This window comes from Canis aureus, chromosome 14 (genome assembly GCF_053574225.1).
Source record: "Canis aureus isolate CA01 chromosome 14, VMU_Caureus_v.1.0, whole genome shotgun sequence".
Taxonomy (NCBI): domain Eukaryota; kingdom Metazoa; phylum Chordata; class Mammalia; order Carnivora; family Canidae; genus Canis; species Canis aureus.
This window is the reverse complement of record NC_135624.1, coordinates 31136660-31158369: the sequence shown is the minus strand read 5'-3', so window position 1 is coordinate 31158369 and position 21710 is coordinate 31136660. Positions and strand designations below refer to the sequence as shown.

Here is a 21710-nt window from a genome sequence, read left to right as displayed (position 1 = left end):
ATCATTCCACTGTGACATTTTTGAAGGCAGAAATTGTTCTTCCTCAAAGCCTTTGTTTCTCCAGAGCATAGAAAAGTATCTGACTCATGATTTTTATCAGACTGAGAAAACAAGATTGATGTGATGTCTGTAGCAAAGTACCTGACGTGTACTTAATAAAAAGGTTTTTTTAAAATCATGTTATAATTATCACTCGTGCAAACTAGAAAGTCTAGCACAGCTCTGAGACTGTTAGAGATGATCACTTTTTTCTCTATCCCTTCCAAATCACGTAGGAACATTTGAATAAATAAAAAGGCTGCATCCTGGGGAGTCCTAGACCACTTGTGTTTTCACCTCTTCAAGAAAGAAGCTTTCCCTGAATCCTCAGATGAGGTGGGAGTCTTCTTGTTACATTTGTTCAAAGAACTCTCTACTTCTGTTTCAAAGAAATTTTCTCAACTATAATTAGATAATTTGTATAATTGATTGCTTAAAACCTGGTTACTTTCTTTGAGGACAGAGACCATGCTTGGTTGATTGGAGTTGTTTCTCTATGACCTCACATAGCTTCTGGGATGCAAAATTCCAACAGAAAGCAGAAGCAAGTCATGAGGAAACAGAGCCAATCTTCAGTAATGTAAATGCTATACAGGGCAGGTCTTATCGTTCCAAGTATACAGATACAGATAGAGGAACACCTACCAGTATGCTAGGGACATGACACAAGGTTGTCATCCTCTAAAGGGGATCTGGCAAAAGCTAATTGTGTTTCTGGAGCTCCAATCTAAATAGCTGAGGCTCAGGGAGGTTGAAAGACAAGCAAGGAAAGTCTAGGCAGTAAATTCCAACCTTTGGATTGAGCTGACACAGTGAGACTTATAGGGACCCGGTTGGGACCAGGCAGGCTTTCAGGCCAACTCACTGCAGAGAGAACAGTGTCAAATCTAGTTGACAATTTGGCCCTAGCACCACAGAAGATAATTGCTATAGGATCGGGGGATTGGGTATGGGACTGGAGAAGGGAATTAATTTGAAGACCCATAAGATGATAACTTTAGAATACACATATCTGTGCTTGGAATGGTTGAAGTACTTGACATATGTTGTCACAATTTACTTGCAGAGCAACTCCTAGGATAATTGCTAATATGGTCTCCATTTTAGAGATGAGAACGTGAAGCACAGATTCTCAAGGTCATAAGGCCAACTGGTATTGAAACATGGCAGTCGGGGGCACCTGGATGGCTCAGTGGTTGAGCATCTGCCTTTGGCTCAGTTTGTCATCCCAGGGTCCTGGGATCAAGTCCCTCATCTGGCTCCCTGCAGGGAGCCGCCTATGTCTCCGCCTGTCTGTCTGTGTCTCTCATGAATAAATAAATAAAATCTTAAAAACAAAAACAAAAACAAAAAACATGGCAGTCTGAGCTCTGAGCCCATACTCCTAACATTATGGCAGTGTGAAGTGGTAAAAGGGAATGTGTATGTACATTGGGGGCCATAAATAGTTTAAATCTGACCCTACTCTTTTGCAGCTGGGCCAACTGGAACAAGTTTATTAACCTCTCTGAGCTTCATGTCCTTTTTTACAAAGTAGGTACAATTACACTTGCCTTCAGAAGCGGTGATGGGGATTATATGATGATAATCATGACGAGTGTCAGAGTAGCATTTTAAGATGTATTCCATCCCCTCTTTACCTTTGGCCTCTTTTGCAACATATGTGACCCCAAGGAAAGCTTTTCTCAGCTGTGAAGGGCCTCAAAACTTGCCCCAGCTGGGTCGGGCAGAGAAAGAGAAAGGTAAGAGAATCCAACTTGCCTACCTTACTATTTCTGTTCCTGTTTGCTCGCTGCTGAATGAAGATAATAGTGCTTAGCTCACAGGGTTTTTATGAAGATCAAATGAAGTCATTTTTGTGAGAGTGCTCTAGAAATGCAATGTAAGAGTATGTCAGATATTATTATTCATTCCATTCTGTCTCATTCAACAGAATAAAGGCAGGAAGAATCCCAAAGCCTAAGCATTGTTAGGAGACAGATTTGTGTTTTCAATTGTTCCTCTTGGAAATTCTAAAAGTACTTTTAGTCTGAATGAGTATTGAAGAGATTTCAATTTCCCTTTAAATTCAGAGGTGCCAAAACCCTGTGATTTAGGCTCCCAGAAAACACTGTTGGATCTGTCCGCCTCTTCTCAGTTTTAATGAAGTACTGATACTTAGCTCAAGGTGATGCAATAATGTCCTCCATCACAGTTAAGCTTTATAGCAAGAGAGGCATCCTTCCCTATTGAGAAGCCACGATGGATTGAAGGCCCAAGTTCATTAGCGTAGTTTCCAAGGCCCTTCAAGCCAGGTCTGAGACTTCTTCTGTCTCCATCCCTCTGCTCTCCTCCTCCAGCTTCCAGTCTGATCTGCTTAACACTCGATGAACACATCATTACATTATACTTTTCCCTCCATCTACAATGCTTTACCCCCACCAGCTTCCCACCACCGCACATACACTGTATTTGTTCTGAAATCTTACCTTTTAGAAGGAACTCAAACACCTCCTGTACTAGAAAGTATCTCTTTTCTGTCAACCAAAATTTATGTCTTTCTCCAGTCTATTTCTCTTGAAGTCACTTATGTATCCATTTATCTGTCCCTCCTTCCCTCCATCCCTCTCTCCTTCCCTCCTGTCCATCCTTCCATTATCTGAGTGTCTGCATTCTAGGCACTATCCAAAACCTTAAAGTCCTAAAAAAGGGTAACAAAAAAAAAAAAAAAAAACAAACACATAGATAAAAACACAAGGTCTTGGTCTTCAAATATCCCTTTATTTAAGATTGAAAAATTTCAAAATATTATGGTTACAGAGAGTAGATGAGGTAATGGTGACAGTTGAGGATGGAAAAATGTTTTGTTTTTTCAATGGGCATTTCAAAGAAGACCTCAGATGGTAGGTGATATCCATACTTATTTGTGTTGAAAGATGATTAAGAAATTTTCATATGGGGTACCTGACTGCAGCAATTTTTATACTGTCACATGCTTATACTTGTATAAGTATAAAGTATACTTTATACTTGCATATGTGGCTTCCTACCTCTGTCATTCTGAAATCATTGAAGTGCATTAAACCATATGCTGTTGTTCATTCTTAGACCCTTGAGGAATGCCTGGCACATCGAAATGAATGAATAGATAGATACATTGTGATGTTTTAGGAAGAGGAGAATATTTTCTTTTTTTGGCATAAAGGAGCTGACGATGAAAATACAGAAATAAATCTAATTTTGGAGGCCAACACTCTAAAGCCTAATCTCATGCTACATTGTGAAGCAATACTAACTAATGCTTATTGAGCACTTAATGTTTTAGACATTGGCTGAGTATTTTTCCCGCATTGTTATAATCAATCTACCAAGCATTCTTGGCACATAGGGATTATTATTATCTGCATTTTCAGACTGAAAAATTATAGATAAAGAGGTAAAAGAGGGATCCCTGGGTGGTGCAGCGGTTTAGCACCTGCCTTTGGCCCAGGGCGCGATCCTGGAGACCCAGGATCAAATCCCACGTCGGGCTCCCGGTGCCTGGAGCCTGCTTCTCCCTCTGCCTGTGTCTCTGCCTCTCTCTCTCTCTCTCTCTCTCTCTCTCTCTCTGTGTGTGTGAGAGAGACTATCATAAATAAATAAAAAATAAATAAATAAATAAATAAATAAATAAATAAATAAATAAATAATAAAAGAGGTAAAAAAGAACTTGTCCCAAGTCACAAAGTTGTGACTGTGCTGAGATCCAACTCTGGTTCTGGTTCCAAAGCCCAAGTTGTTGATCACTGCATGATACTACCATCCACATAGTTCTTCCTCTCCAAGTACTTCAGGGGCCAGCCTTGGGCAATATGGGGGATACTTCACCTTCACATTATTGCAGGTGCAGCTCTACCTAAAAAATATGTTCAACATTACAAGACACTATGAATCACTGTACTTGGTAAATAAAATCTCTTCCCTGGGATTTTGTTTCATAGCATACTAATGAGTAACATATTCTTTTCTTTTTTTGAGAGAGAGCAGAGGGACAGAGAGAGAATCTTAAGCAAACTCAACACTCAGCATGGAGCCTGGTCTTGCCACCCTGAGATCATGACTTGAGCCAAAATTAAGAGTCAGTTGCTTCATTGAGCCACCCAGGTGACTCTGGGTGATATATTCTGTATTGCATTGTGGTTAAGCATTATCATTGATGCTAGACACCTCAGATTTCAAATACAAACACTTCCATGCTCCAAGGATCTCGGAACCAAAAAAGAATTTTTTTTAATCTATTCAATTTACTCAGCTTACATTTCATCATGCATAATGATACTATAATAACACCAAATGTGTTAAAATTAAATGAAATAACATATGTTAAATGTTTAGTATAGTACCTTTTGCATGGTAAATGCTTAATAAATATTAACACTCAATATTATTAGCTGATGTAGACATATATTATATACAAATATATAATACCAAAACTATAAAATATTGCAGCATGTTTTATACATTACATATTATTTAATATTACATATATAATATGTGATCTAACGTTTATAATAGTATACATCATATAAAATTACATATATTATATATTAAGATATATATAATTATGTTTTTCCTTTCATTTCCATCTCATCTTTTAGATACTGTAGTACAATGTACTTGTTATGAGTGTAGTTTTTGGAGTCTGACCGACTTTGGTTGAATACTGTTCTTTCTATCGATTATCTAGGTGACTTTAGACAAGTCATTGAACGTTAAGAACAAAAGAGACTAGTCCATCTCATTGACTGTTGTGAGGATTAATTGAAGCACAAATCACTAAGCAAAGTGTCTGACAAATAGTAAGCCGATACTGATACATTTGAGATACAAAAATCAGATCAGTATTCTTGAAACACAGGGAACAAAGGGTAATTTGTGTTACTTCTTTAATGATTTAATTATTTCTTGTAGTAAGAAAGATTGATGCATTTTTGAAAGCCTATGTATCTGGCAGAGAATTGCACATCGAGTAAAACAGAGAAGGGAAGGGTTCAAGACCGTAAATCTCCTGAGAGGAGGGGAGGCATAGCCTTAGCTAGGAGGAAGGATGAAGATTCTACTGTCACCAAGAGAAGCACAAGATGATAGAGACAGATATAGATAAGGAGAGAAAAGACTTAGGTACCATGCTTACTAATTAGTATTTTATCCTGGAGGTTACAGGAAGACAATAATATCCTGGTTTACTCTACTAGTCACTCTGATGACCATGTCAAGACTACCCCAGGAGATCAAGAGAGTACTGCTACAGTGCTCCAGGTGAAGGACAGGTACTAAGGTAGTGGTAGTGGAGAATGCAGGACGGGGCCATCTGAGAGACAACAGGACTCACTGGATCTTGATGACTGGTTATCTCAGGTGCTAAGGCAGGGGAAGAGGAACCCATTGAGGTTGATTTCTAGGCCCTGCTTTGGACAGCAGTGGATGACCATGTCAAGATGAGCAACATTGAGAGAAGGAAGATGATGGAGATGCCTACAGGGTACCCAATTGGAGATTCCCTCTCCCCTCCCCCCACAGCAATTATTTATGTGGGCCAGGAGTTAATAAGGGTCTGGCCTTGAAATAAAGACTTAGGTATAATTAGTAAATACATGGGAATTAAAGCCACATGTCTGTTGGAGTAGCCTAGAGAGAAGGCGGAGGTTGGCATGTACAAATGGTGGTGGGAAGGGGCTGGCAGAAATGGAAGGAGGTGAAGACAAATTGAGAGTGGAGTCAGTTCATTGAAGCATGGCCCCTGAGAGGGGGATGACATTTATAACGCACAGAGCAGATGACCTTTCAATGGTGAAGAGCCAATTTTCTATTGTGACAGAAGGGAATGAGGAAAATACAGATGTGGATAGAGGTAAGATGTGTAGGTTGTGACTTGCATTTTTTTTTTCAGGGAAGTAGGAGGCAATGTGATGTACTAAGATTGAGATGGAAGGTCTGAAAGGTCAGAGATTTGAGAAGAAAAATGAGTCTTTGAAATGGAAGTGTTTCCAAGCTGGGTGCAGCACTTGTTGAAAGTGAGGGAGAGAAAGTACATTTTAATTTTCAGGTGACCTGCACATCCTTGACTTGAGAGAATTAAGGGTGTTTGGTTATCTGCACCTCCTGTAGTCCCTGATTTTAACATCTATCTTGTGTTAGTCAAGGTTCTTCAAGAAACAGAATGCACAGGAGAAGGGATATGGTTATAGATATAGAAATTCAGATGGAGATTTATTTATTGTAAGCTATTGGCTCAGGGGCACCTGGGTGGCTCATTGGGTTAAGCATCTGCCTTTGGCTCAGGTCATGATCCTGGGGTCCTAGGATTGAGCCCCACATCAGGCTCCCTGCTCAGTGGGGAGCCTGCTTCTCCCTTTCCCTCTGCTGCTCCCTCTGCTGGTGCTCACTTACTCACTCTCTCTCTCTCTCTGTCAAATAAATAAATAAAATATTTAAATTTTTTTTTAAAAAAGCTATTGGCTCACACAGTTATGGAGACTGAGATGTCTCACAATCTGCTGTGTGCAGACTGGAGTTCCAGGAAGGCCAGCGGTGGTAGCTGGAGAGCCAATAAGTATATTCTGGAGTTGAAGCCTAGAGAACCAGGAGTGCTGAGGGCAAGAGAAGGCAGATATCTTGGGAGCTAATCAAACTTCCTCTTTTTGTTCTCTTCAGGCTCTTGATAGATGAAATAATGAATGCCACCCACACTGGGGAGGGACTATCTGCTCTACTCAATCTCCCAATTCAGAAGCTAACCCCTTTCAGAAACATACAGACACACTGAGAAATAACTTTTGGTCAGATATATGGCACCTTGTGGCCCAGTTGATGTAGAATGTAACATGTGCCTCATGCAGCCACCAGAAGTATCTAGCCACCATCATAGAAGCTTTGTCTAGTAATCACACCCACTTCCAGAGCATCTAACATTCATTCATACTCACTCCCAGACTCCAGCTCCCTCTTAAAGCATCCCTTGTGGGACATGTTAGAGGAACTAACAGAGAAACAGCAGAGAAACAACAGAGCCATCATGTTGGTTTAATGTGAGTCTTCTCAGTTACCCTCTTAAGTTAACAGGACAAGGCTTAAATAAAACTCTTTAGATTCATGCACCACTAGGTTAGGGCTAAGTCATCACCACAGAGGTATTAGAGCAGTTTAAATCACCTTAAATCCTTATCTCTGTATAATTAAGAAACTCTATGCTACCATGACTTTGAATTCCATGGTCAATTAACAAAAGAAATTGTACAAGTTCTCTGAGCTTTGTAATTAGCTCTGAGTTTGCATCCTGGCTTGGCCACTAACCAGTTTCGAGACTTTGGGCAAACTACTTCAATGCAAATGCACCATGGCTTAATCTCCTCATCAGTAAAGTGGGAGTGTTGAGGTATACCTTGGAGGGTTGTATAAAAAATCAAAAGAAATATATTTTAAATGTCTACATTAGTATTGTGTAACAGGTACTTCATAATACCCTCTCTTCATAAAAAGAGTAAATCCTTATGCAAGGAGGCTATATACTCATAAGATATAATATCAAAACCTTGCTTATCTCAGAGACAGGATAATGACAGCTGAGTCATCATAAAGCAGAGGTAATAGACCTGTTCTTCTGGAAATCAGACCAAGTTCTGAGGAGACAAATTTAGGCTTAATGTGGTGGTTAGCCAAAAGAGAAGAGCTGTCCAGCTGAGATTCTTCAGCTGGCAACAGAATCAAGCTAGAGTTTGATAACATCATCTTCTCTTTGCTATTTCCTGTTTGTTTCATTCATCACGTTTTTATTATTTTTAAAAGATTTTATTTATTCATGAAAGACACAGAGAGAGAGGCAGAGACATAGGCAGAAGGAGAAGCAGGCTCCCTGTAGGGAGCCCGATGCAGGACTTGATCCCAGGACTCCGGGATCATGACCTGAGCCAAAGGCAGACACTCAACCACTGAATCAGCCAGGTGCCCCTACCATGCGTTAAGTTTACTTTTCACTTATGGTAAGCCATTCTTATTTTCCATTTAAGAGGGCAATTGGTATTTATAGTAGGACGTGAGTCTCTGAAAGAAAAATACTGAATATTAGTATTATGTGCAAGCGTCCTGACAAAGATGCAGAAATGCCTGATGCTTGGGAGATATTTGCTGGAAGAAGCAGCATCCTGTTTTCTCTTCCAGCCTTTGGCTGCTATGGCTCTGCATTCACAGGAGAGTCCTATGCCATGCTCGCTAACTTGAAGGCAGTGAGTCTCAAGGGCAGCAGTACAACTCCTCAAAATGCATTCTGAAAATGCCTAGGATATATTTTTGTTTTTCCCAGGAATTGGACATAGTGACCCATACTAGGGGCCGAGGGTGCTAGATGTTCTGTGCTGTCAGGGACTGTCCCTCACACAAAAATCTGTCTTATTGCTTTCCATCCTATATGATTTTCAAAGATCCTGCTGTATAGTCATTAATAAATTGCTTATGATTATGATACACACTCTCAGAGTACTGTTTTCATGGTTTTAAGATAAGATAATTGCCCAAGAATATAATTGCCACGTAAAGTGAGAAAAGATCTTAATTTGTTATTTTTAGACTGTTATTACCAAGGGCTGTTACCCATTGAGAAAATCACCAAGAGTAATAACTATGATATTTGAGTTGCTGATTGTGCATACTGAGATCGTGTGTGTTTGTAGCTGTCACATTCCTTGCAAGCCTATGATATTGGCATATTGGATGACTTCCTGTCTTCCAGAGTGTTCACCTGTCAGTAATTCCATATAATAAAATATACATAGTAAATTATAATGAATAAATATGTATATAATTAAGCATTTATAATGCAGTAACAGGTTTTATATTTATTGAATTATAGATTTTTATTTTATCAGAAACTACTTTTGTTTCTTTTATATATTACATTCAGATATTTCTTTTGGCTTTTCTTAAAATCATTTGAGTAGCTAGGTTTTATTATCTATGAATTCATGATCATTTTTCTTTTCTTTTTTAAATGCTGGTTGTTGTTGTTGTCGTTTTAAGCTTTTATTTATTCATGAGAGACAGAAAGAGAGAGAGAGGCAGAGAGACAGGCAGAGGGAGAGGCAGTCTCCATGCAGGGAGCCCGATGTGGGACTCGATCCTGGGTCTCCAGGATCAGGCCCTGGGCTGAAGGCGGGGCTAAATCGCTAAGCCACCCGGGCTACCCTGATCATTTATTTTCTACTCATCTCATGATTTGCAAGGAGGACTTGCAAAACATTTAATAAAAAGCAGAAGTGTGGGGACAGTGTCAGTGTCAGGCAGCCTCCCTCTCGCATGTCTTCCACACTTTCTACCTGTGTGACTTAGGCAGTCCTTAACTTCAGAGCCTGCATTCCTATCTGCAAGGAGGGGATTCTGTGAGTGTACTGAGGGTTGTATTAAACCCTAGAAGCATTTAGCAGAGCACCTGGCACACGTTAAGCCCTCAAAATATGCAAGCCTTTCTTTATAAATTATACCTTTACTTATCCCTCTGAGTCTGGCTTGTAAGTTGGGCTAAAAACATTATCTAAGAGGATTGTTCAGACTCCACTGATAGAATGTTTGCAAACTCAATGTAGTGCTTGCCAGATGATGGATCTTGAAATGCTAGCTTGCTTTTTCTTCATGTGTGTTAACCCTAACTGTACAGTCACTAATTCTTGTTCCTAAAACCATAGTTCTCAATAAAGTGTAAAGAACATAGAAGGCCCTCTATATGTTGATTGTCTCAAGGAATAGATGGCAACCAGTGGGTATGCAACTCTAATGTTGGCTTTTATAAGACAATTGCATTTCTAAAACCCAAATGATTCTTTTTTGTATTTTTGCAATGAGGAAAGTAAGCTTCAGATAGAAAAATCAGATTAGAGGTCTTTAGGTATACACTGTATTTTAGGGCATGAAGGAATTGAAATGGCAATACAGAAGGTAATCTCAAGATAAAATGGAAGGGATGTGCATTTTTCCACTCAAGCCTCTTCAGAGCATCTGCATTACTCACACACTTCGCTGGAGCTCGAAGCACTCTGCAAATTACAAACGTGCTTGTACTGCAAAGAGTCTCAGATTCTCAGTAAATAATACAATCATTCATATCCCATTGTCAGCTCCTGGAACTCACCTATCTCATCCCCAGAGCTGGGTATTGGTAGTGAAGAGGCTGCCCAAATGACACTGGTGCTGATTAAGGACCCTTTGAGCATAAGGAACTTCTATGATCATGTTCTCTAGACTGCCTTTTCTCCTCTGAATTCCCACTTCCTCCTTAGATTTTAAGGCAAAATTATAAAGAGCATCTATTCTCCGCTTAGACCTGGGTTTGAATCCTGAGTCTGACATGACCTAGCCATGTAACATTGTTCAGATTCTCATGGCTTTGATTTCCTCATCTATAAAATAGGGATCTTATACCCTTGCTATGATTAAATGAGATTGTAAATAAGAAATGATGAGCATATGACATACAAACTTTTTCCCAAAAAGGTAAGTTTTCTCCCTAATGAATTTTTTCTTTACTTTTAAACCCATCCCCAGACAAAGCCAGCAGCAACTGCTTCTTCTTATGTGTATCTCCAAAAGTTATCTGCACTTCATTATCTGCGCTTACCATGGGTTGCTCAACACTGTCTACCGGACGTAAGAGTAGTTTCTGCTCTTTCTCCTCAAGTTGCCCATAGTAGAGAGGAAGCTGTTGACCATGACCATGTCTTATATTTGTGCATTCCTGGTCCTAGAGGTTTCTGGCATATAATGAAGACAAATAAATGGTAGGTTTTTTTAGCTATGCATCACAGACCTACAAGAATAGCAAAATTAAATATTCAAAAGAATGCATGTTGGCCAGAAGTATCAGACATCACTTTTAATCTATACATCAGTTGGTAATCTATTAAAATACTTTTCTACAACTTTTACCACCTTCAGACAAAAGTTAATATTCACAGTTGGCAGAGGGAGAAACTGAGGAGGGATATGAGCAGATCTCCTGCAGTGAAGCTAGTTAGTGTGGTTGCCTCAATTAGGACTCCTTCAGTAGCTAGGCGCAGAAAATCGGATCCAAGCTATCTCAGTAAGATGGGGGAGTAGATGCTCATGTAAGATGTCCAGCAGTAGATCTAGCTTAGAGGAATCATGATCCTGAGTACAAATGATATCACCATGTTCTACTTCTTTGCTCTGGATCCTCCAGGTGGAGCTCATTCACGGGTTCTGCCTGGTGACTCCAGTGGCTTCAGGTTTGTCATCATTATGGCATCTGTTCCAGCAGAAAAAAAACATTTGCTTCCCTGAGCATGCCAACAAAAGTCAGGGAACTGAGTCAGGGTGATAGTGAATGGCCTACCTTGAATCATTTCTCTACCTCTGCAACCTACGTCCGTGGCTACAGGAGCTGAATGCATTGACAGCACAGCTTAGTCAGGCTACACACATGGAATCTGGGTCTGAGGGCACTGGAGAGGGAGAGTCAGCTTTCTTTACCTCATGTATGTGGACCACAAAAAAGAATGATTGATAGTAAAATCAGTACTCTCATAGTAAAATCAGAATATTCTCAAAATAACTGTACTCTGATAAGGAAAACTAATAAAATTCTACTCCAATGGCATAATCAAGAGAACTCTCTTCTCATGAATGGAGATATATATGGAGGCCAACAGAATGGGTCCAGGAAAAGATAACTGTGTGTGTGTGTGTGTGTGTGTATATGTATATATGCACATATTCATGCATTTATATAAACATATACATATATCTAAAGTATGATAAGGTGGCTCTCACAGGACTGCTATTAGGTTGCAACATTGCTCAGAATTCTTATATCACCAATTCCTTTGAATTAAAACCTCAAAGGTCAGTAGCAAAAGTGCAAATAGACTAGAAAACTAACAGTTTTCTAGAAAACTAATGGTTCACTGGAAAATGATCATCTAGACTTTAAAAATTTATAGTCTAAAATTATAATTGAAGATTGTCAAATGAGAAAATCATATTCAGATGTTTGCATACTCACCAGAGACTACTAGGTCAATATTTATCCTTCCAGGTAAAGAAGGCTAAAGTTTCAATGTCTCATGTATTATTATACAGTTCTAGATTCTACCTGTTTCCCAAGTTATATTGCCAGAAACCTAGTTATGAGCTATTTTGCTTCCATTTTCTGTAGACTTAAAAGTTAATATTTAGTAAAAGTTAATATTCTATAGCATTAAAAATTAATATAATTTATGCTCATAGTAGTCATTACACTGGCTTTTACTGTTGGATCAATGTAAGTAATAATTGCCTAAGGAACACTCCTGAAATTTCAAGCATCATTTCCATTGGTTGTCTTCACCAATGGTGCTTAAGACCTTGTGAGATTAAGTGGAGTAAATTTCTTTATGAGATGAATGACAAGCCAAAGATTTCATCTTTTGTGAAAAATCTGTTAGAGTTCCTTTTATCAGAAAGAAAAAAAAATCTGCATGATAAAAACGGTGTTGATAGCCAAGCTTAGTGTTCACTTAATGTGAGCATTCACTCACTGAACAAATATTTATCAAACACCTGAATATGATTTTAGGAAATATGAACCTGGCAGTACCAAAGACTAGTCTCTGCTGTAATGGAGATTTCATCCAGGTGGGGGATTAAATGTTACAAATAAATGCATAATATATGTCAAGTATTAAGAAGCATAAAGAAGAAAAGATATGCTGAGCCTGGGTTTTAGCCATACCCATTTTTTCCCCTAGTACCTCACTGACCTTTTGATAGTTTCTCAAGGTTTGTCATCACTGTGATTCCTTTGAAATAGAGATTGTTGATTGTGAACTGCCTTATTTTTTTTTGAAATTAGACTTAGCATCAATGTAAATATCTCTTTAACTTGAACCAAGTGGTTAGATTGATTGCTATTGTATCCAGTATAATGGACTCACTCAGAGTGCCTCCTGTGTACTGAAAATCGGAGCTAGAGATGAGAAATACAGGAATATGAATAATTGCGGTAAAATGTCATGGGTTGTGCTAACCAGGAAAAATAGGAATTCCAGAGACACATTGAGGGCCCTATAGGTAGGCAGAACTGGACACCCCAAAATGCACTATTTACCTACCCAACACCTTTATCTGGAATACCAGGAAGGTGAGATGGGGTAAGGAGGGAGCCTTGGAAGATGCTAGAAAGTAATAACCATGGCCAGATGGAGATGAGCCCTGAATGTCATGCTAACAAGCTGGTGCTTGACCACGTGGGTTTAACATCAGCAGTAAAACCTGAGTGAATAAAAGGCTAATAGAACTGCATGCAGGAGACATCAACTCATTGCTCAGTCTGCTCCAAGTCCTTGACTTTCTCCTCGCAACACACAGCTCTCTTCATCAGCTTTCCAAATCACAACAGACCTGGTCGCTTCTCTGCTCTGTGACTCCCCATTTCACATACAATAATCACCAAAGGCTTTGTGACTGCTTGCAAAGCCCCGCATAATCTGGCCTTCTGTTATTCCCCTCCTCTTCCCCTTGCTCACACTACTCCTGCCATGCTCACTGGTACTGGTACTTAGCATGCCCAAGAATCTTTTGAAGACAGTGCCCTTCCCCTAGATGTTCAATGGGCACCCTTCTTCAAGTCTTTGCTCAAGCATAGTCACTTGGTGAGGACTGCCATGTCAACCCCATTTAAAATTACAACATTTCTGGGACATCTGGGTGCCTCAGTGATTGAGCGTCTGCCTTTGGCTCAGGGCGTGATCCTGGTCCCAGGATTGAGTCCCACATCAGGCTCCCTCCAAGGAGCCTGCTTCTCCCTCTGCCTTTCTCTGTGTGTCTCTCATGAATAAATAAATAAAATCTTAAAAAAATTACAACACTCTTCTCCACTCTCTCTTCCATATCCTATTTAACGTAAAGCATATGACAAAATTTACTTACATATCATGGTTATATTGATCCCAAATCCAGAAAGGCAGATAATTCTGCTTTATGTTTTGCTGTACCCGCAGCGGTGTGTGGCTCTTGGAAAGAGGTTAACGAATATTTGTTGGATGAGTGAAAGAGTAAGTGGATCTCTCCAACGATACTTCTTTCCTGAGAGTCACCATTCAAGCCTAAAGAACCACAGTTGCTTTCATTTGCCCTCCCAATTTCCTATTTCATTACCATTCATTCTGAGGCTAATTTTTTATCACACACAATTTCATTGTTCCACTTCCACCATTTATGACAGAATGGCTAAAGAGGAACAAGCATGAGAAAAAATGGACAAAAGTTTCATGCATACTTCTGAGGTGGGTAATTTTCACTTGAACCATTTGTCCCTTTTTTTAATCAGGAATTGGTGATGCACAAAAGCAATCACCAGATCCGAAACAACTCAAGGTGATGACAAAAATCAATGTGCCAGTATCCAAAGATGCATTTCCTGTATGTTAATTACTGTCATTTCTTAGACCCTAGAATCATTCACTAAGTACTCAGTTTAATGATTTTTTTCCTACCTCCAGGTTGCATAATGACTTTTTCTCGGGCACTCATCTTCCCCGTGTTCTTGTTTCAAAATTATCTCATGCTTTTTCTCTTTCCAGAACAATGCACCAGACTACCATGCTAATACTATCTTTAGTTCTTTCCCTTCATTTTTAGTGGCAAGGAAGGATATCTTTAATTCTTCCCCCAAAAGTCATTTGGTTTGGTTTTGTTTTTTACTGTTAAATGATGATGTTACCTTGGGAATATCTGAGTAAAGGGCATAGCCAATCCTATCTCCAGAAATCAACACTACAACCAGACCACCGCGACCAAAACAACTATATCAGGACTCTGGACATTGATCAAAGGCATACATCTCACTGAGAAGATTCTTTGCAAGAAAAAACTATTAAAAAGTCCATGAAGCCTATGTAAAAACAGTGATTTACCTTTCTTGTTTTCCTTTTGTGACTCACTTCACCTTTCCTCTCCCTGGCTCCATTAGGCAGAAGGAAAGTCTGTACTGCATCAGTAGTGTTTCCTAATCAGTGAAGAGTTGTTACCTGACTTTTAGCTGCCATTTCCATATAACCTACAATAGTTTATTCTTTTAGCAGAGCCAAAAATAAACAAAATACTCTGGAAGACATACCCCAGTGTGGGTCACTTCTGTAAGTTTTGGTTTCCATCATCATTTGTCCACTTTTGTTAACTTTAAAGAATTATAAAGTAACTGCTCTTGAATTCTGTCCAGAGTTCTTATTTTTAATTAATGGAGGAATGGGCTATGTCATGTTACATTTCCAGAGCAGAACAGAAACTGCTAGATCAAAGGCTGCAAACTTTTCTGCAAAGCTCAGTTAGTAAACATTTTGGGTTTTGATAGACATATATGGGCTCTGTCACATAATCTTTTTTTAAACAACCCTTGAGAAATTTAAAAACATTCTTAGCTTGTGGGTTATTTAAAATACAGATAGGATTTGGCCCATGGTCTATAACTTGCCAAAACATACTTAGGTCTTTGACTCTTTGAAGATTTATTTACTTGAGAGAGAGACGGAGTGCCAGTGTGAACAAGGGTGGAGGCAGAGGGAGAGAGAGAATCTCAAGTAGACGCCACACTGAGCATGAAGCCTGACCTTGGGCCCAATCTCACAACCCTGAGATCATCACCTGAGCCAAAACCAAGATTTGGGATGCGCATGTTAAAAAATACACATCCTTAAATTATCAAGATCTATTGAGCCACTCAGGCACCCCAGGTCTTTGTATTTTTAAAAGTAAGCTTTTTATTTTAGGAATCACTGTAGATATATATGCAGAGGAAGCTCTTGTACCCTTTATCCATTTTTCTTCATGGGTAACATCTTAAAATTTTATAGCACAATATCACAAGCAGGATATTGATATTGATACGATCTAGAAAAAGTCATTGAGTTTTAAAACTTTCTACTGATACTTTAATATAAGTATACAAAGTTTAATGTTTTCTTATATTAAATACTGTTTTGGTGTCATCTCATTAATTTTTATGTTTTCCTTTTATTATCTTTCCTTTTTTAATATTTTTAAGTTTTTCTTGTGAATTCTTCTTTAACCCATGGATTAATTATACCTATGTTGCTTAATAATATAAATTGGGGATTTCTTTCAGAATATCTTATTGATAGCTCATTTCACACTGTTAAAGTCAGAGAAAACACTCTGTAAGATTTCAAACTTTCAAAAGTTTGGTCCATCATCTGGCTTATCTTAGATAGAGATGAACTTGCCATGTGCATTTGAAAAGTTTCATCTTCTGTGGCTGTATGCAACTTCACTGTGAATGCCAGTTAAGTCAGATTGATTGATACTGTTGTTCAGGTCTCCTGTATGCTTCTGGATATTTTTATATATACTTTTTCATCTACATGAAAGAAAGATATCAAAATCTTCCATTACATAGTGGATTTTATTTATTTCCACTTTTGTCACATTGGTTTTGCACATGAATTTTGAATCTTTGTTACTAAGTATAGATTACTTATAATTGTTCTTTCTGAGAAATTCTCCCTTTCACCATTAGGCAATGCCCCACTTTATCTTCTGTAGTACTCTTTCTTTTGAAGTCTGTTGTCTCTGAGATTGATACAGCCAGCTCAGTGTTCTTTCTAATCAGTATTTGCATGATGTACCCCTTTGTCATCCTTTTATCTTCCACTAACTTGTAACTTTTTTTTAAAGTACGTCTCCTGTAGTCAGCAGATTGTTGGGTCTTGAGTTTTTAGCTAGTTAGTGTTCCATTTTATTTTGTCACTTTGGACTGGAGTGTTAACCCACAATTCAATGTACTTATTGATATGATTGGATTCGGTCTATGTTCTTTTCAGTGTCCCTTGAGGCTTGTTTCTCCATTGTTTCTTTCCTGCAACTGATTTGTGTGTGTGTGCGCGCGCTCGCGCATTTTGTTAGTGTTCCGTTTTATTTTGTCTCTTAGATTCTTAGCTAGAGTTATTTTTAGTAGTCACCTTCATGTTAAAATATATACATCTTTAAATTATCAAAATCTATTGAGTTAAAAATGTGTAATTGTGTAGTGATGATGGTAAGTAGACGTATTGTGGTGATTATTTTGCAATATATGCAGATACAGACTCATGTTGTACACCTGAAACTAATAGGTCAATTACATCTCAGTGAGATCTGTTGAGTCTATATTGTACACCACACACTACACAACAGATTCTTCACACTTGTCATTTGTATTATTTATTTTACAAATGCAATAACCTCAAATACTATAATTACTTTTCCTGCTTCTCCCATCCTTGTGCTGTTGTTCTTTCATCTTTTATTTTTATTTTTTTTCTTTCATCTTTTATATATATTATAAATCGCATCTGGAAATGCAATTATTTTTGCTTTAAATAGTTAGTTATCCCTCAAGGGAAATGTAAGAATGAAAAATAGTGCTTTGTATTTACCCAGTTATGGGTTCTTTCTGGTGACCCTAATGTTCTCTGTGCTTGGGCTTTGCACATGACATCGATGTACCTCAGTCTGAACAACATAATTTCACATCGCTGGTAGGTCAAGCCAAACGCCAATGAATTCTTTCAATTTTAATTTTATGAAAATACATTTATTTCAGTTTTTTGAAATATGTATTTTACTGGATATAGAATTCTGAGTTTCTATTTTTTTCATAATTTTAAAGATGTGAATTCATCTTCTCCTGGCTTCAATTTTTGTCTAAGGAGAAGAAAGGAGGTAATCTTATTACTGTTCCTCATATGGAGGAACTCGGGTGGCTCAGAGGTTTAGTGCCACCTTCAGTCCAGGGCCTGATACTAGAGACCCAGGGTCGAGTCCCACATTGGGCTCCCTGCATGGAACCTGCTTCTCCCTCTACCTGTGTCTCTGCCTCTCTCTCTCTCTCTCATAAATAAATAAAATATTTTATTAAAAAAAAGAAATTTGCTCATTTTTTTCATGATTGCTTTAAATTTCTGTTATCTTTGGTGTTCAACAATTTGACTGTGAAGTATTTAGATACAGTTATCATTGTAATGTTTCCTGCCTGGGGTTCACAGAACTTTTGTATTTCTAAATGAGCATTTTTCTTCAAGTATGGAGAATTGTCCATCATAATTCCTTCATACAGTTTTGCTGTAATCATCCTATCATCTGTAACTCCTGTTTTCTACAGGGCAAATGACTTAATATTGTTCACAGTTCCTTGGTGGTTTATTCTTCTCTCCCCTCAATAATTTTCTTTTGAAATTGAATGATTTCTACTGTTTTTTCTTCAATTTCACTGGTACTTGATTTGATTACACTTGATATACACTACAGTAAACATATTTTTGAATGCATAATTAAATTAATTTTATCATATCTACACAACTCTAAAACCACAGTTAGGACAATGAATATATTGATCACACTCAAAGTCTCCCCCTTCCCTTTTGTAACCCATCCTTTTTTCCAAATCTGGTAATCTCTCACTGTCCTGGCAGTGCCTTTGGAAGATTTTTAATTTCAATGAAAAGTTTAATATACAGATTGTTAACTGTTTGTGCATTTTGTGTCCTTTATATTTTTCCTATTCTTGTTACTAAAACATAATCCTGTTGTCTTCTAGAATTTTTATAATCTTAGCCCTTTCATTTAGATATATCATCAATATGGAATTATTCTTTTGCATAAGGTGAGAAGTAAGATTTGATGACTTTTTCTTCATATAGGCTCCCCAATATTGTCAAATGCTTTTATGCATCTATTGAGATAATCTATGAACTTTTTTCTTTTGTCTCTTAACATGGTGAATTACATTGATTTGCAAAGGTTAAAACTAGCCTACATTTTTGAGATAACTCCTACTCAGTTGTGGTGCATTATCCATTCCAAATATTCTTAAATTGGATTTGCTAAAAAATCATTAAGAATAGGTACATTTATGCTCATAAGGGATATCAATCTGTAATTTTTTAAAGATTTTATTTATTTATTCATGAGAGACACAGAGAGGCAAAGACATAGGCTTTGGGAGAAGCAGGCTCCCTTCAGGGAACCTCTCCCAGAACCTCTTCCTGTGCAATTCTCTCCTTTAATTTCAGGTTTCGTCATTCTTCATTCTTCACCCTAGCTTTCTAAGGCCTCCCCAAATGTTCAATTCTTTTTGCTCAATTCAGGGAGTCTGCTGGGATTTTGGGGTGTTCCCACTCCTTGAGCTATGTCTTTGATCCGGTTTCTAGCCAATGAGCCAGAATAATTATAGAACTTGCCCTGTTTGTTTCCTTTCTCCAAGAGGTTACTATCCTGTGCTGCTGTTGTCCAGGATATGGCTACCAGGGTTGCATATCACGTGTTCAGTTTTTCAGCCTTTGGAAGTGATAAGTACATCTGATGCCTATTATTCCACCATAGCTAAGCAGAAGTTTACCAAAAATCAAAGACATTGTAATTTTTTAAGTCAAACTGCTAGTTAGGGCTAAGGCTTTCACCAATATTCAAGAAAACAAGGGACTGATTACTATTTAACTTAACTGAAGGGAATTTGATTCCTTTTGATGATTCAGAAAACAGTGCAGTGTTTTTCGTCAATGTTGCTTGATGAACATTAATTATCATTGTATTGTAGCTGTGAGGAAAACTGGCTAGGAATATTATGTTTATGATAATGTTGGGTAAGAAATTTAACTTCATATATTCTAACTGTTGCCCATCGATGATAACAAATTAGTGCATTTGCATTCTTATTATCATATCCCTAATCCAATTATACACTTGGTACTCAAAAGAAAAAAAATCACAGGGATGTTAAATAGAGAGGCAATATTAGGATCTGCTAGCTCAATTTCTACAGGAATATCATCTACATAAAAAAAAGAAAAGTCGGGGGACATTAATTTTTACTAAGTGCCTACTCCATGCTATACATCTTCATGTGTATTATTCTTTTGCAGCAAATTGTTACCAATTCAAAATATAGAAATGTGCTTAGACAGAACTACATAGTAATAGATGAAAGGAATACATTGTGCTATATTTTATTTATTTTTAAAGATTTATTTATTTAAAAGAGAAACTGTATGTGTGCACAAACAGGGAGATAGGCAAAGGGAGAGAGAATCTGGAGCATAATCCCCATTGAGCATGGATCCTGACTCCATGCTTGATTCCAGGCCCCAAGATCATGACCTGAGCCCAAATCAAAAGTTGGACATTTAACCCACTGAGCCACCCAGGCACCCAGGAAGGTATATATTTTAATCTATAATTACTACCTAGATCTGTGCAACATATGGAAACAAAATAAAATAGTGAGTTATTACTTTGTTATCATAACAAACTCAAGAGGTGTCAATTATTATTTACCTTGGGAATGCCTGTTCCTCATTGTGTTTCTACAGAAAGAAAATCTCATCAGAGTGACATCAAGAACCATTTTTTTTAATTGGCAATCTGATTCTAAAAACATATGAAAATGCAAAGGACTTAGTAAAGCCATAACATCTTTGAAAAGAAAAACAAAGTGGGAAGACAAACACTACCTGGTTTCAAGATGAATTACAGAACTATAATCATCAAGAGAATGTGGTTCTGACATCAAGACAGACAAATACAAAAACAGAAGAAAATAGAAAATCCAGAAATAAACCTACACAAATACGCACAACTAATTTTCAACAAAGATGCAAATGTAATTCCAAGGAGAAAGGGCAGTCTTCTTAATAAATAGTACTCAAACAGTTACATATCCATATGGAGGAATATGAATCTTGATTTATTTTGTGCCATATATAAAAAATAGCTCATCATAGGTCATAGACCTCAATGTGCAACCCAAAATTGCCAGAGGAAAACTTAAGAGAAATATGTTACTTTGGAAAACCATGGCAAGCATATTTTAAAAACTGGTCTTTATAAAATTAAAAACTTCTACTTGTATCTCTCCTTAGCCAGAACTTAGTCACAGGGCTTCACAAAGTTGCAGGAGATGTTAGGAAACAGAATTTCAATTCTGGGATGCAATGTGCCAGATAAAAATTCTATTACAACAAAAGAAGAAATGAATGGAGACAAAGCTGTCAGCCTTGGTCCCAAATACTAAACATGAATTAAGACTAAGAAAGACAACAAAGTTATGTTATTCTACATAAATTCTTAAACGCTTTGGCTGAAATATTAACACATCCTTCTGCTATTTAAAAATTCATTTTATACCTAGCTTAAAATTAAAAAAAAAAATGAAAGAAAACAAAAAACCTGGCAATACTGTCCCCTCTTAAGAGCATTTTATTTGTCTCTTTTGTCATGTAACTTGAGTACTGATCATCTCTCTTCTTTTGAACTTTGAGTGCCATTCCTGCCCAAATAGTTTTGCATGGAAACTGGCACAGCATATTTGCTCAATAGATATTTTTTTCTAATAAGAGCATAAGCAAATCTGACTGCCAAAAGTAAAACATTGGTTCAAGTGGAATTTTTTAAGTACCCACTCCACGGCAGGCATCACCCAATATATATCACAAGAAGAAGCTCATATATCCACACACAGCAACTCTCTAAGGCATTGTCCCATTTTATAGGTGAGAAAACTGATTTTGAGAGTGCTTTACTTTCTTGCCGAAGTTTGCCACTCTAACAAAATGTGGTGGGCAAATGTTACTAAAAAGAACATTGACCCTGGAGAACCTGTCTCCGTACTTTAAGTGGGT

General features: G+C 37.7%; 1 long non-coding RNA gene across 1 annotated transcript; it reads left to right on the top strand.

Moving 5' to 3' along the window:
- The first annotated feature begins 561 nt into the window (after positions 1-561).
- On the top strand, positions 562-20754 carry LOC144282893 (uncharacterized). The gene is made up of 5 exons (XR_013351307.1): positions 562-619; positions 1515-1572; positions 1714-1781; positions 10588-10820; positions 20403-20754. It is a non-coding gene; the product is annotated as an uncharacterized LOC144282893 (long non-coding RNA).
- The last annotated feature ends 956 nt before the right edge of the window (positions 20755-21710 follow it).